Source organism: Sorex araneus, chromosome 2, assembly GCF_027595985.1.
Source record: "Sorex araneus isolate mSorAra2 chromosome 2, mSorAra2.pri, whole genome shotgun sequence".
Classification (NCBI taxonomy): Eukaryota; Metazoa; Chordata; class Mammalia; order Eulipotyphla; family Soricidae; genus Sorex; species Sorex araneus.
Window position 1 is genome coordinate 378,599,887 of NC_073303.1, and position 12,914 is coordinate 378,612,800.

A 12,914-nucleotide genomic window follows, 5' to 3' on the forward strand; every position below is an offset into this window, starting at 1 on the left:
AAATCATGTATCATTAGTTGGGAAGAAGGATGGATGGATGGATGGATGGATGGATGGATGGATGGATGGATGGATGGATGGATGGATGGGTGGGTGGGTGGGTGGATGGATGGATGGATGGATGGATGGATGGATGGATGGATGGATGGATGGATGGATGGATGGATGGATGGATGGGTGGGTGGGTGGATGGGTGGATGGATGGATGGATGAGTTGATTCATTGAATTCAATCTCATATTGTCACCATCCTTATTTATGTCTTATAATCTTGATCTTTCAAGCCAGAAAGATACCTCAACATATTGAGTAAAACGTTCGCATACAGGAGACCTTGGTTTAATTCTCAGCATGACATGGTCCCCTGAGTACCACTGAAAGTGACTTCTGAGAAAAGGTCCTGAGCACAGCCTTTGCTCCAAAAGTTAAAGAAATAACAATAACAAGCTTGGTTCTTCAATTTGTACAAAAAGGAACATGGGACAGGGCTTGGTGTGGTGGGTAGGCGCCGCCCCGGGCTGGGGGCAGTCTTGCCTCTCGCTGATGGCTGCAGGCCGCTGCGATTTCCCTTGAGGTTCTTCATTAGCGTCACATGTCACCACCCCGCCCCCAGAAATGTCATCCTTTTTGGAGAACGTCGTTGTTTGGAGAGTGTCAGCTCTGGTGGAGGAGGGAGGCTCTTCTGGGCCCCGCGGGGCCTGAACACTCGGGTCGGTGGCCTTTCCCAGCGGCCAGTATCTGGAGTTTGTATCAGCCACTCCTGACAAGGCTCAGCGTGGAGTGCTCGGGCCAGCACTGCAGTGTAGGGCTACCAGACCACACGTAGGAGTGCTGGGGGAGGCACAGGGGCTCCCGCAGTGCCGGGACTGTAACTCAGGCCTCACCCTTCACTATGGCCCTGGCCCTCGTGATAATACTAAAGGAGAAACCAAGAGTCTGTCCGGCCCTCGTGGAGCTGTCCAGTGGGTGACAAAGGCTCCTTGATGACCAGTTTAGCCTTTAGTTCTGACTCCCCCGTCAGCAACACTTGTAAGTCCCATCCGGTCTTTGTTACACTCGTAGAATCAATATTTCAGAGCCAAGTGCAGCTTTTGAAACCGTCCTACTCCAATCTCACTCTTAATTAGTTCAGAAACCACACAGCTACATAGCAACAGAACCGAAACCACCCAACTCTCCTGCCTGTACCCCCCACACTGTATCCCCAGCACCCCCACATCTGCAGCTAACCCCTATCTGAGGAAACCCAAACTCTCTGTATGGACCACAAAAGCCTTGAAAAATACCCCCCGGTGAGGGACATTGGAGCATTTCTCTCCAATCAAGAAGTACACACTGGGCAGGAGATGGGACACAAGGAGGGCACTTGCCTGCAATCCCCAGGGGCTCAGATGGTCCTCCCCATGACCGCCAGGAGGGATCCCGGAGTGCAGAGCCAAGAGGAAGCCCTGAGCGCCACTGGGCATGGCCCCAGAACCAAAAATGAAAGAAAGCCAAAAATATGACGTGACCCCAAGGTTGCTTCCATGAGCAAAGACACAGGCAGTGTTTGCACTGGTGACATGGTACAAATAAAATGACGTACAATCTCAAACAGCTCAAAGAACACAGACAACTCTGATCAAGGGGACACTAACGCCAATGACATGTGAGCACTGGAAGCAGCGTGTGTCCCTGGCGGGCGCTGCCCACGGGGCTGGTGCTGCGAGCACAGCAGACTCTTAGTTCACTCGCTCCCCTCCTCACACCCAGCCCCACTCCCACGGGAAAGAAGGTGCCTTCCGGGGCCCACCCGCCCGTGCGTCACAGGCAGTGCTGATGTCCTGCTACCTATGATAGTCATCTGTGCTCTCTGGGTTTGGTGCTGGTGGCGTATGAATCCAGGTGTGCAACTGAAGGAGACACGGTGAGATGTGTCTGAATCACCAACCTCTCGCACCGGAAACCCCTTTCAGAACCTGCCGTGCTCTGGGGACAGTCCCCGGGGCTGGCTGCTCTCACTGGGCCGTCAGTGTCCCCTGCAGGAGGAGGCACTGCCCTGACTCCCCTCCCAGGTCCCTCCTGCCCGCTGGGACGGGCAGACATGCGGTTGTGCCAGCTTCGGGTTCCGTCTTTAGGGGGGGCCGGCAACGCTCCCCCTTCTCTGGGGAGAAGCCCCGCCCGCCCGGGCCCTGGGTGAGCCGCGCACAGAGGCCGCGATGCAGAGGCTGGGCGTGAAGTCTCCAGCAAGGGCGTCCGGGCCTGGCCAAACTGCAGCTGAGCACGGGAGACACGGGGTGATGTGGTTTAAACGAGGACACGCGGGTGGAAAGCAGAGACCCCCACGCTGCCTCCGCCCTTCTCTGAATGCAGGAATTCCCGAGTGGAGGCGGGACCAGGCAGGTTCTGCTGGGCTTTCACTAGGAAGCACTTAAGCACTTTGCATGAAGGGCACGATATTTGTGTGTGTGTGTGTGTGTGTGTGTGTGCGTGTGCGTGTGCGTGTGTGTGTGTGTGTGTGTGTGTGTGTGTGTGTGTTCACGTGGCTGCCGAGCGTGTCTGGGCACGGCCCAGCTCCTGCGGGATTCCTGTGACCGGCTCAGCCCCACGACACCCGACGTGAGTTCTTCTGCCCGGGTCTGTGTGCCAGTCGCTCGCTACAGCCTGGAGGACTCGAGGGGGCATTCAAGAGCTGAGCGTTGCTTTGGGTTTTCACCAAATCGCCTTGGACAAAAAGCGCCCAAGCCCATCCCCACCCTCGCACGGCCGCTGAGCACCACTCCCAGGACCTGAGTCTGTCGCCAGCTTCTTCCAGCCTGGTGCTGCTCTGGTCACTCACAGGCCGGGCCGCCCCCTCCCGGGAGCGTGGGGCAGGTGTCCTGCCCTCCCCTGCGGGGACCACGTGACCGTATCACAAAGCTCAGGGCCCGTGAGCCGGGGTGAAGCGGGCCGGGCGGAAAGCGCACCTTTACTACGTGGCCGACGGGAATGATTTCAGCGTGGAGCCCAGAAGTCACCGTCCGTTTCTCTGAGTGAGGAATTTCACAACCCACTGATTTAAAATAACACGGAGTGATGGAAACCACGGTGCCTGTCACGTATATTTATTACCAACGTTTACTGGAAACTGTGAGCAGCTCCTGGGCCAACCCTTAGTTGGAAAAATAGATTTCAACCTAATCAAATTTTAAAACCGTGATTGTATACTCACACGTTCCCCAGAGGCCGTCATAGTGCTCTCCGCACAGGCCCCAGCACCAAGGGTGTCCCGAGCCTCAACCTTCACTTCTGGCGAAGGCCACGATGGAGGCAGAAGAGGACGGGGGGACTCAGCAGCCCCCACTGAGACACCCACTGGCATGTGCCCGCAACGGGGGTCTCTAACGCTGGCACCAACGCCACCGTGCCATGCCCAGTGACGGGGAGAAGCAGAAGAGCTGCAGGAGGCAGTGAAAGTGTCCACCAGCCCCCGTGTGTGCCCCCCGGGCAGCCCTGCCCAGGCCCTGCCTCCCCGTCAGAGCCCGAGCATCGAGCCAGCAGGAGAACACAGAATTCTGAAAGCGCGTTGGTGCACGGACGAAGGGACATTTCGGGGAGCCCGGGTGCCCTTGAGCAGTGGGGCCTTGAGGAGCCTTTCCAAGCGGCTCCAACGTGCCACAGGCAGGCTCGAGGCCAGGCCTGCAGTCCTGGTCCGCTGCGAGGAGGCCGAGGAGCCGCAGGGGTGAGCAGCCTGGAGCTCTCGGCGGCCACGCACCTGCAGACGCTGAGCGGGAGACGGAGTCAGCCCTCCCAGAGACAGACTTTCCGCGGGGGCTGTGGGGGATTGGTGGGAGCACTTGGGTCGCGGGACGGCCATAACCACTGAGACTCACATCCTCCCCTGGGTCTGAAACGAGACTGCTGACGCTCCCAAGTTACCAAATCACGTCCGACTGCCCCAGTGCTCTCTGGCCAGCCTGTGCTGGCAGCTGTGTGCTGCACAGGGCCCCGCCCGCGGCCCGGGGGGACAGCACGATTGTCCTGGCGCAGCCGTGACGGGGCCCGGGGTGGGCACGGCCGCAGGGGACCAGCAGGACCACAGCCTGGCACGTGCCTGCCTGCGGGAAGGAGCAGCGAATCAGACAGAGGGCATCCCCCGGGGCCCAGGCTGGGCCGGGCCAGTCCAGCTGGCTGGGCTGCTGGATGACGCGTCCACTCCGCCGTGCTGGCCAGCCCTCGCGGCAGGCAGCAGCAGGCCTTCAGACAAGGCTCCTCCCCTCGGGGGCTCGTGGCTGGGGCCGGCTGCGTGGCCAGAGTGGGCCGGTGGGCCAGCGGTTCAGCAGGGCTGCTCCCACCTGAAGAAGGCAGCCGGCGGGCCGGACAGGTGACGCGAAGAGCAGGTGCGTGTGGGCACTCGGGCAGTGCCTGAGCCCACCAGGAGAGGCCCCGGGCTCCGCTAGGTGCGGCCCAAGAGAACTGGGCGGGGCGGGGGAGAAAGGAAGAAGACATTGTGACGAAAGCACGGCTGTCCCAAGTGCAGGAACACTGTGCCGGATGCTGAGGCGGAGAGGCCGGAGCCCCCCGAAGCCCACTGCTGGCGTAGAGGAGGTGGTGGGCCGAAATACCCGCAGGGGTCGTCGGGCCGGGCCTGCAGCAGACAGGGGAGTGACAGCACGGCAGCGGGCACAGCAGGGCCACCGGGGCCACCAATAGGAAATCTCGGGTGAGTCCCTCTCAGCTCCAGGAGGCAGGGGAGGTCCATCCCGACACGCGGAAATCGCACATCGCACCCCAGGGCTCACGGACGCAGCCCCCAGGAAAGGGGCTTCGGACGAGACCCCCGCAGACAGGCTGTTTCCCACCACGGCCAGGAGAGGTCACAGCCTTCGCTGCGTCCGTCACTCAAACCTGAGGGTCCAGGCGTGAGGCACAGGGCCACAGCCGGCCACCGGGGCCAGCGTGAGTCCAGCAGGATGCTGAGGGCACCCCCCAAGGCAGGCTGCACCCCGAGTCTTCCCGAGTCCTTTCTCCTCGGCTCGGAAGCAGACACCTCCCTTGGCTTGGCTGCCCCGGGCAATGGACGCAAAACCCCGAGGTCTGGAGCCACAGGGGCAGGCTCAGCGCCTGCCCCCGCCTTCCCGTCTGTGCATGACCAGAGCCCCTCTGAGCGCCTCTTAGCAGCTGGTGTGTGCGGTGCCTGCAGAGACCCCCAGGAGCACCGAGCCTGAGCATCACCAGCAGCGACCCAAGTCCCTGGAGTGCTCGAGGACACCCTACCTGATTCCCAAGCGTGTCCATCGCTCTCTCCTTGCCAGCTCCTCCTAGCTGCCAGCTGGGACGAGTTTCTGGCGCTGGAGAGACAGTACCGGGGGCTAAGGCATGTCCCTCTTGGACCCCTGGTGCCGCACAGGTCTCCTGAGCACTGTCAGGAGTGCTCCTGAGCACAGACCCGGGAGTAATCTCTGAGCATCACTGGGCGTGGCCCCAAAACCAAAACCAAAAGTAGGTGGAATTGGTTTCCATAAAACTTTCTTCGCATTCCCACAGGGCTGCACCGTGTGGGCTGACAAACGTGATTCTGGTGGTCCAAGGGGCACCCCTGGTGGAGACAGCACCTGGGTTTGTCCTCGGAGCAAAACAAGTGGCCCCAGACCGTCTGCTCGCTTCTCCCCCATCCCAGGGGGCTCCTCTGGCTGACACCTCCGGGTTTAATCCACCATGGGGGCCAGGTCCCAGCACACTTGCCCCAGCCTGCGCCGAGGAATGAGCCCACAGCTCCTGCAGACGCCACGAGACAGGTCCGCTCGACACACTGCATGCTGAGCACTGGGAGTCTTCCTCTTGTCTGGGGAAGATGGTCAGAAGGGAGTGAGTGACCTCAGCACGGCAAGCACGTTAGAAAACCAGTGGGCGAAACGTGTAGAAGCCCTCCAAGGGCAAACGAGCAAAACCAGTATCACAGAAGACACACCACCACCAGCAAATCATCAGACAACGCCCTGAGTGACACCGTGCTGAGGACGATGGGGGTGAACAGCAAAGCAGGAGAAATGTAAGAGTCAAAATGGGAAACAAAAAAAACTACTACAGTCAGAAATGACAGAAATGCAGAACATGGTAAGTGATTAAATCAAATCTCTGAAGAGCAGAGTAACAGAAGCTGGTGAAAATATCAAGGAGCTCGGGGTCAGCGGGAGGGAACTGCTAGGAAACAGCAGAAGGTGGAAACAGTCTGGAAGAAATGAGCATCACACCAGAGAACCGCAGGACGAGTCCAAGAGAACAGCCGAGGAGTCGTCAGAGTCCCTGGAGAGCAGGAAGGCAAATGTGATGCAGAAACAACAGTTAAAGAAGTTATTGGGAAGAATTTCCCGGAGCTGAGGATTACGGGCACCAAGATCCCAGAGGCGCCGAAGGGTCCCAGTAAAACGAGATTCAACTAGGACACTCCAAGACACATTGTACCAAAATCACACACACACACACACACACACACACAAAAAAAAAAAATAAAAAACAAAGATAGAGACAAAATACTGAAAGCAACAAGATCATAAAAGGGTCAGAGCCCAAACACGATGGCCACTCAATGCCTCTATTGCAAACCACAACACCCTAAAGGAGAGAGAGAACAAAAGGGAATGCCCTGCCACAGAGGCGGGGTAGGGTGGAGGGGACGGGTTGGGGGTGGTGGGGGGGATACCGGGACCATTGGTGAAGAATGAGCACAGGTGGAGGGATGGGTACTCCATCATTGTATGACTGAAACACAATCATGGAAGTTTGTAAGTCTGTAACTGTACTCACGGTGATTCACGAATAAAACATTTTTTAAAAAATTATTATAGCCTAAAGGTTTTTCCCAATATATTTGTCCTTTAATTTTTTAATAAAGTGCATTGATTTGTTTTTTTAAAAAAAAGGGTGGTCAGGGGCTGGAGTGATAGCACAGCAGGTAGGGCATTTGCCATGCATTCGGCTAACCCGAGTTCGATTCCCAGCATCCCATATGGTCCCCCAAGCACCACCAGGAGTAATTCCTGAGTGCAAAGCCAGGAGTAACCCTTGAGCATCGCTGGGTGTGACCCAAAAAGAAAAAAAATGCAAAAAACAAAGGGTGGTCAGAGGAGCCAGAGAGATATTACAGAGGGTAAACTACTTGCTTTGCACGTGGCTGACCCGGGTTCGATCCCTGGCACGCCATAAGGTCCCCTGAGCTCACCAGGGGTGATACCCGAGCACTGTTGGTGTGTCTCCCTCTGCCCCCCAAGGAACTTAGGGAGAAGGGAAAACCTGTAAGACGGACAGCAGATCTAGCTAGATGGAGGCACCTAGTACAAAACCCCAACACAAACGAACAGGTTGACAAGAAGACTCCACCCAGCCAGAGAATCCTTCAGATGAGAAGAAACAGACGGTCGTGCAGAGCTTCGTGGACGGGCACCAGCTCCGGGAGTGCATCTCTGGAGCCCAGCACTGCAGAAGCATCCAAAGAACAAAGGCAGAGCTGCAGACCAATGGAACAGGGTGGAATATCCCCATACGCAACCTCAAATGTATGATCATCTAATCTTTGATAAAGGAGCAAGAGATGTGAAGTGGAGCAAGGAAAGCCTCTTTAACAAATGGTGCTGGCACAACTGGACAACCACATGCAAAAAAATGGGCTTAGAACTCGACTTGACACCATGCACAAAAGTCAGATCAAAATGGATTAAAGACCTCAACATCAGACCACAAACCATAAGGTACATTGAAGACAAGGTAGGCAAAACCCTCCAGGATATTGAAGATAAAGGTATCTTCAAAGATGACACGGAACTAAGCAATCTAGTAAAAACAGAGATCAACAAATGGGACTACATTAAACTAAAAAGCTTCTGCACCGCAAAAGATACAGCGACCAGAATACAAAGACTATCTACAGAATGGGAAAGGATATTTACACAATACCCATCAGATAAGGGGTTGATATCAAGGGTATATAAAGCACTGGTTGAACTCTACAAGAAGAAAACATCCAACCCCATCAAAAAATGGGGCGAAGAAATGAACAGAAACTTTACCAAGGAAGAGATACGAATGGCCAAAAGGCACATGAAAAAGTGCTCTACATCACTAATCGTCAGAGAGATGCAGATCAAAACAACCATGAGATACCACCTCACACCACAGAGACTAACACACATCCAAAAGAACAAAAGCAACTGCTGTTGGAGAGGATGTGGGGAGAAAGGGACCCTTCTACACTGCTGGTGGGAATGCCGACTAGTTCAGCCCTTTTGGAAAACAATATGGACAATTCTCAAAAAACTAGAGGTTGAGCTCCCATTTGACCCAGCAATACCACTGCTGGGAATATATCCCAGAAAAGCCAAAAAGTATAGTCGAAGTGACATATGCACTTATATGTTCACCGCAGCACTGTTTACAATAGCCAGAATCTGGAAAAAACCCGAGTGCCCTAGAACAGATGACTGGTTGAAGAAACTCTGGTACATCTATACAATGGAATACTATGCAGCTGTTAGAAAAAATGAGGTCATGATGTTTGCATATAAGTGGATCAACATGGAAAGTATCATGCTAAGTGAAATGAGTCAGAAAGAGAGAGACAGACATAGAAAGATTGCACTCATCTGTGGAATATAGAATTATAGACTATAAGACTAACGTCCAAGAATAGTAGAAATAAGTACCAGGAGGTTGTCTCCATGGCTTGGAGGCTGGTCTCTCATTCTGGGCAACTCAGGGAAGGGACCACCAAGTAAAATGTGGTTGGAGGTCATGCGGGGGGAAGGGTGATGCGGGCCGAATACAGACTAGAGACTGAACACAATGGCCACTCAACACCTTTATTGCAAACCACAACACCTAATCAGAGAGAGAGAACGAAAGGGAATTCCCTGCCAGAGTGGCAGGGTGGGGTGGGGGGAGACGGGACTGGGGAGGGGGGGAGGGATGTTGGGTTTACTGGTGGTGGAGAATGGGCACTGGTGAAGGGATGTGTTATCAAACTTTGTATGGGGGAAACATGAGCACAAAGATGTATGGATCAGTAACTGTACCCTCACGATGACTCTCTAATTAAAAATAAACTAAAAATTAAAAATAAATAAATAAATAAATAAATAAAAAAGAAGCATCCAAAGAGCTTCCCTAAAGGACGGGAGCACGTTCCCGGCACGGGGCACCGAGTATGGCTCTCCCTGCTGGAGACATGGTTGCCCTCTGCCGACTGACAGGCTGTGTTTCATCCCGGCTTACTGAGGGGTTTCATACATTGTCAACAATTAAGTGATGTCTCGTTTACATCCATTTTTCATGCCTGATCAGTTTTTCACATCCAGGGTTTTTTTTAATTGAAATCCTTTACTTATTAATTCAGACATGTAACTTGTATCTATAATATTTCCTGATATAAAACCAACATTTCCAGGGGCGAGAGAGATAGTCGCAGGCAGGGCGCTTGCCTTGCACACGGCTGACCCAGGTTCAAGCCCCAGTTCCACATGGTGCCTCGAGCCCCACCAGGAGTGATCCCTGAGAGCAGAGCCAGGAGGAAGCCCTGAGCACCGCCGGCTGCGGCCTAAAAACAAACAAAGTCTTCCTTGGAATACATAACACGCTTGGTACTTTTTTTTTTTTTTTTGGATCATACCTGGCGATGCACAGGGGTTACTCCTGGCTCTGCACTCAGGAATTACTCCTGGCAGTGCTCAGGGGACCATATGAGATGCTGGGAATCGAACCCGGGTCGGCCACGTGCAAGGCAAACGTCCTACCTGCTGTGCTACTGCTCTAGCCCCCAATGCTTGGTACTTTTATGGGCCTGTTCACTTTTCCCATTTAAAATTTAATCTTCTAACTGGTCTGATTTATATTGCTAAAATCACTTAGCAATCAATCACCTCAAATTTACTTTTATTGATAATTCCATTTGCCATTCCTTCCCATTTTGCTGTAGCAAGCATATGAAATAAATTTGTTATAGGCCTTCAAAGGGGGCAGGCTGAGCGGGGGGCAGGAACCTCGGGAGCGAGGGGTCCGGGTGGTGGGAGTGTGTTGGAACAGTCTGCCTGAAAAAGCTCACTATGAACAACTTTGTCAATCACAGCAGCTTAATGAAGAAAATTACACAAATGGAAAAAAAGGAACAAAAAGGGAAAATCGGGGGTTCATCCTCCAGTATGGGGGGTGGTGCCTGCCCGCAGCTCTCCGAGGTCTGTTCATCTGCACATTAGCCGGAGGCTTTGCTGCCTAGTGCCATGAACAACATCAAGCGCCATCACTTCTTCTCTCTCTGGACGTCGGGGCCAGGGACTGGAAACTCCAACCCTCTGATCATGGTCGACGTCCTTGCCAGCAGCCTCCTGCGCTCGGACCTGGCCAGGGTCTGCTCGTGAACAGACACAGATGTGCTTGGAAAAGGCTTGTCCGATGAATATCCAGGTGCCCTTTTTTTTTGTCATCGTTCCATTGTTTTGGAAATTGTTTTAGGAGCTCTGTGCCAGAAATACTAAGACCTATTTTAAATACACGAAGAGCACATCTATCTGTGAATGCTATATCCTTTTTCTGTGAGAGCCCTTGACATATGAATCACAGATAATTTAAATTCCTTTCCTGATAATACGAACATCTGTGCATCTCCGAGTCTAGGTCTACAAAAAAAAGAAAAAAAAATTGCCCCCAGGGTGGTGGGCCTTGTCCAATCAGTGGAAGGCCTGCCTTGAACCGAAGGCCTGACGCTCCCCCGCGTGAGGCAGCTGCTCCTGCCTGCCAGAGCTGCCTCCAGGTGACGGAAGGCAACAGGAAACAGTCCTGAGTGCAGCTTTTGGCTTCCGTGGGGGGTTCCTCAGGATTTGGACCTGAGTAGGGAGGGGGAGTAAGAGAAAGTCAGCTGACAGGAGGGTGTGCGAATGGGGGAGTTGCTTTTCAGCCTGCCCTGGAGAAGGGCCTCGGGGCAGTCTGGAGGACCATCTTACAGGGGGCGCTGGGGCTGGCTGCGCTCTCTGGGCCCAAATCATGCCCTTGGAAATTTGCAAAATAAATTAAATTAAATTAAACTAAATTTAAAAAGGGGCCGAAGCCAAAGTACAGCAGAGAGGTTCCCTTGATGCGGCCAACCTGGTTTCTGTCCCCAGCACCCCCTAGAGTCCCCCAGCACTACCAGGAGTGATTCCTGAGTGCAGAGCCAGGAGGAATCCCTGAGCATCACTGGGTGTGACCCAAAAAGAAAAAAAAAAAAAGAAAATCAAAAAGTTGCTCTTCATTGTCCCCCTCTCACTCCCTCACCCAACTGTGATCACTCTCGTGTTGGAAGTCTGCAATCTTCATTCATGTTTCTAGTGCCTTAAATGTACTTTCTATAAGTGCACATTCCCATAAAATAAAGGGGAGTTTGGTTCGAGGGTTCTGTAATCTCACATTAACAGTTCTACACTGCACTGCCATTTTTTGAGATTCGTTGATATTCATGCACCTAGTCCTGGTTCATTCATCTTGCTGCATTATAATATTAACATTTTACAACTATATCACAATTAACTTACTCACTTTCCTGACAAAGAACATCCAGGATTCTCCCAATTTCTTGCTAAGTGAACAAGTGCTGAGTGTCTTCCACATCTCTCTGTGCATACCTGCTGACATACTTAGAAATGGAGCTGCTAGGTTGCATTATAATTTTCAACGTGTTGGAGAATACAAAATTATTTTCAGAAGTGACTATCACCAGAGAGGCAGAGAAGCAGTGGAGCAGATCAGGAGCTTGCCTTGCCTGCAGCTGATCTGGGCTCAATCTCCCGCACCCCAAATGCCTCCCTGAACCCAGAGTCCCGAGTGCAGAGCCAGGAGTAAGCCCTGAGCACCGCCAGCTGTTCCTACTCTACACCCACCGGCATGACAAAGAAATTTCTAGATTCCACACTCTGAACAGAACTTGGAGTCGGCAGACGGCTCTTTGCGCTTTTGCCAGCTGAAGAGAGTGACGGATACCTCAGAGGGTCTTGATTAGAATCTCTCTGATGGTGACGATGCCGGTAATCACAGAGCACAGCCCGCCATGCTGTGCGATTACTCTTCAGCTCCGTTGTCATCGTCATCTCTCTGCCGAGTCTCGGGCGTCAGCTGTGCTTGGAGGGTGTTTCCCACTCCCGGGGACGCCCATCGCGGATCAGCTGCCCCCAAGCAGCTCCCAGTCTGGGCGCCGCCTGCTGCCGTGCAGCGGGGAAGGTTTCCTCTCTGCACAGGCATGCGGGGCCGTGTGGCCGTCTGTGGTCATGATTCTCACGTCTTCTAATTTATAATCTCTTCCTACACCGAAGGTAGATGTTCTCCAAAATGTTCACTTCACATGTGAAATTCTGCCGACTTTAGCCTGCCTGCGGGGCACTTGGGGCAGGGACAGCAGGTAATTACTCTGAATCGTCGCCTGTGCACGGCCCCAGCACTGTGCAGCAATAGTTCATCGTCTCCCATCTGACTTGTAGCGTTGCCTGACCATAACTTGTTCTGTCCCTGAGGTCTCGCTTTGGCTTTGTAAACGCCTGTTTTTCCCTGGAGCTAGTTTCACGGTGGCTTGCTTGCTAGACTCACGAAGGAAAAGGCTTCAAACTCTGCTGTTACCCACCCCAAACAGTTTCCTCCCTTCTTAGCCCTGTAGTTTCCCAGGGAGATCACAGCTCGCTTTCAAGGCATAAAACTTACTTCACCATTCTAATGCAGTGGTGTCGAGACTGTAGCCCTGTGGCACTATCATCCCATTGTTCATCGATTCGTTCGAGCGGGCACCAGTAACGTCTCCATTGTGAGATTGTTGTTACTGTTTTTGGCATATCGAAGACGCCACGGGGAGCTTGCCAGGCTCTGCCATGCAGGCGGGATACTCAGTAGCTTTCTGGGCTCTCCGAGAGGGACAGAGGAATCGAACCCAGGTCGACTGCATGCAAGACA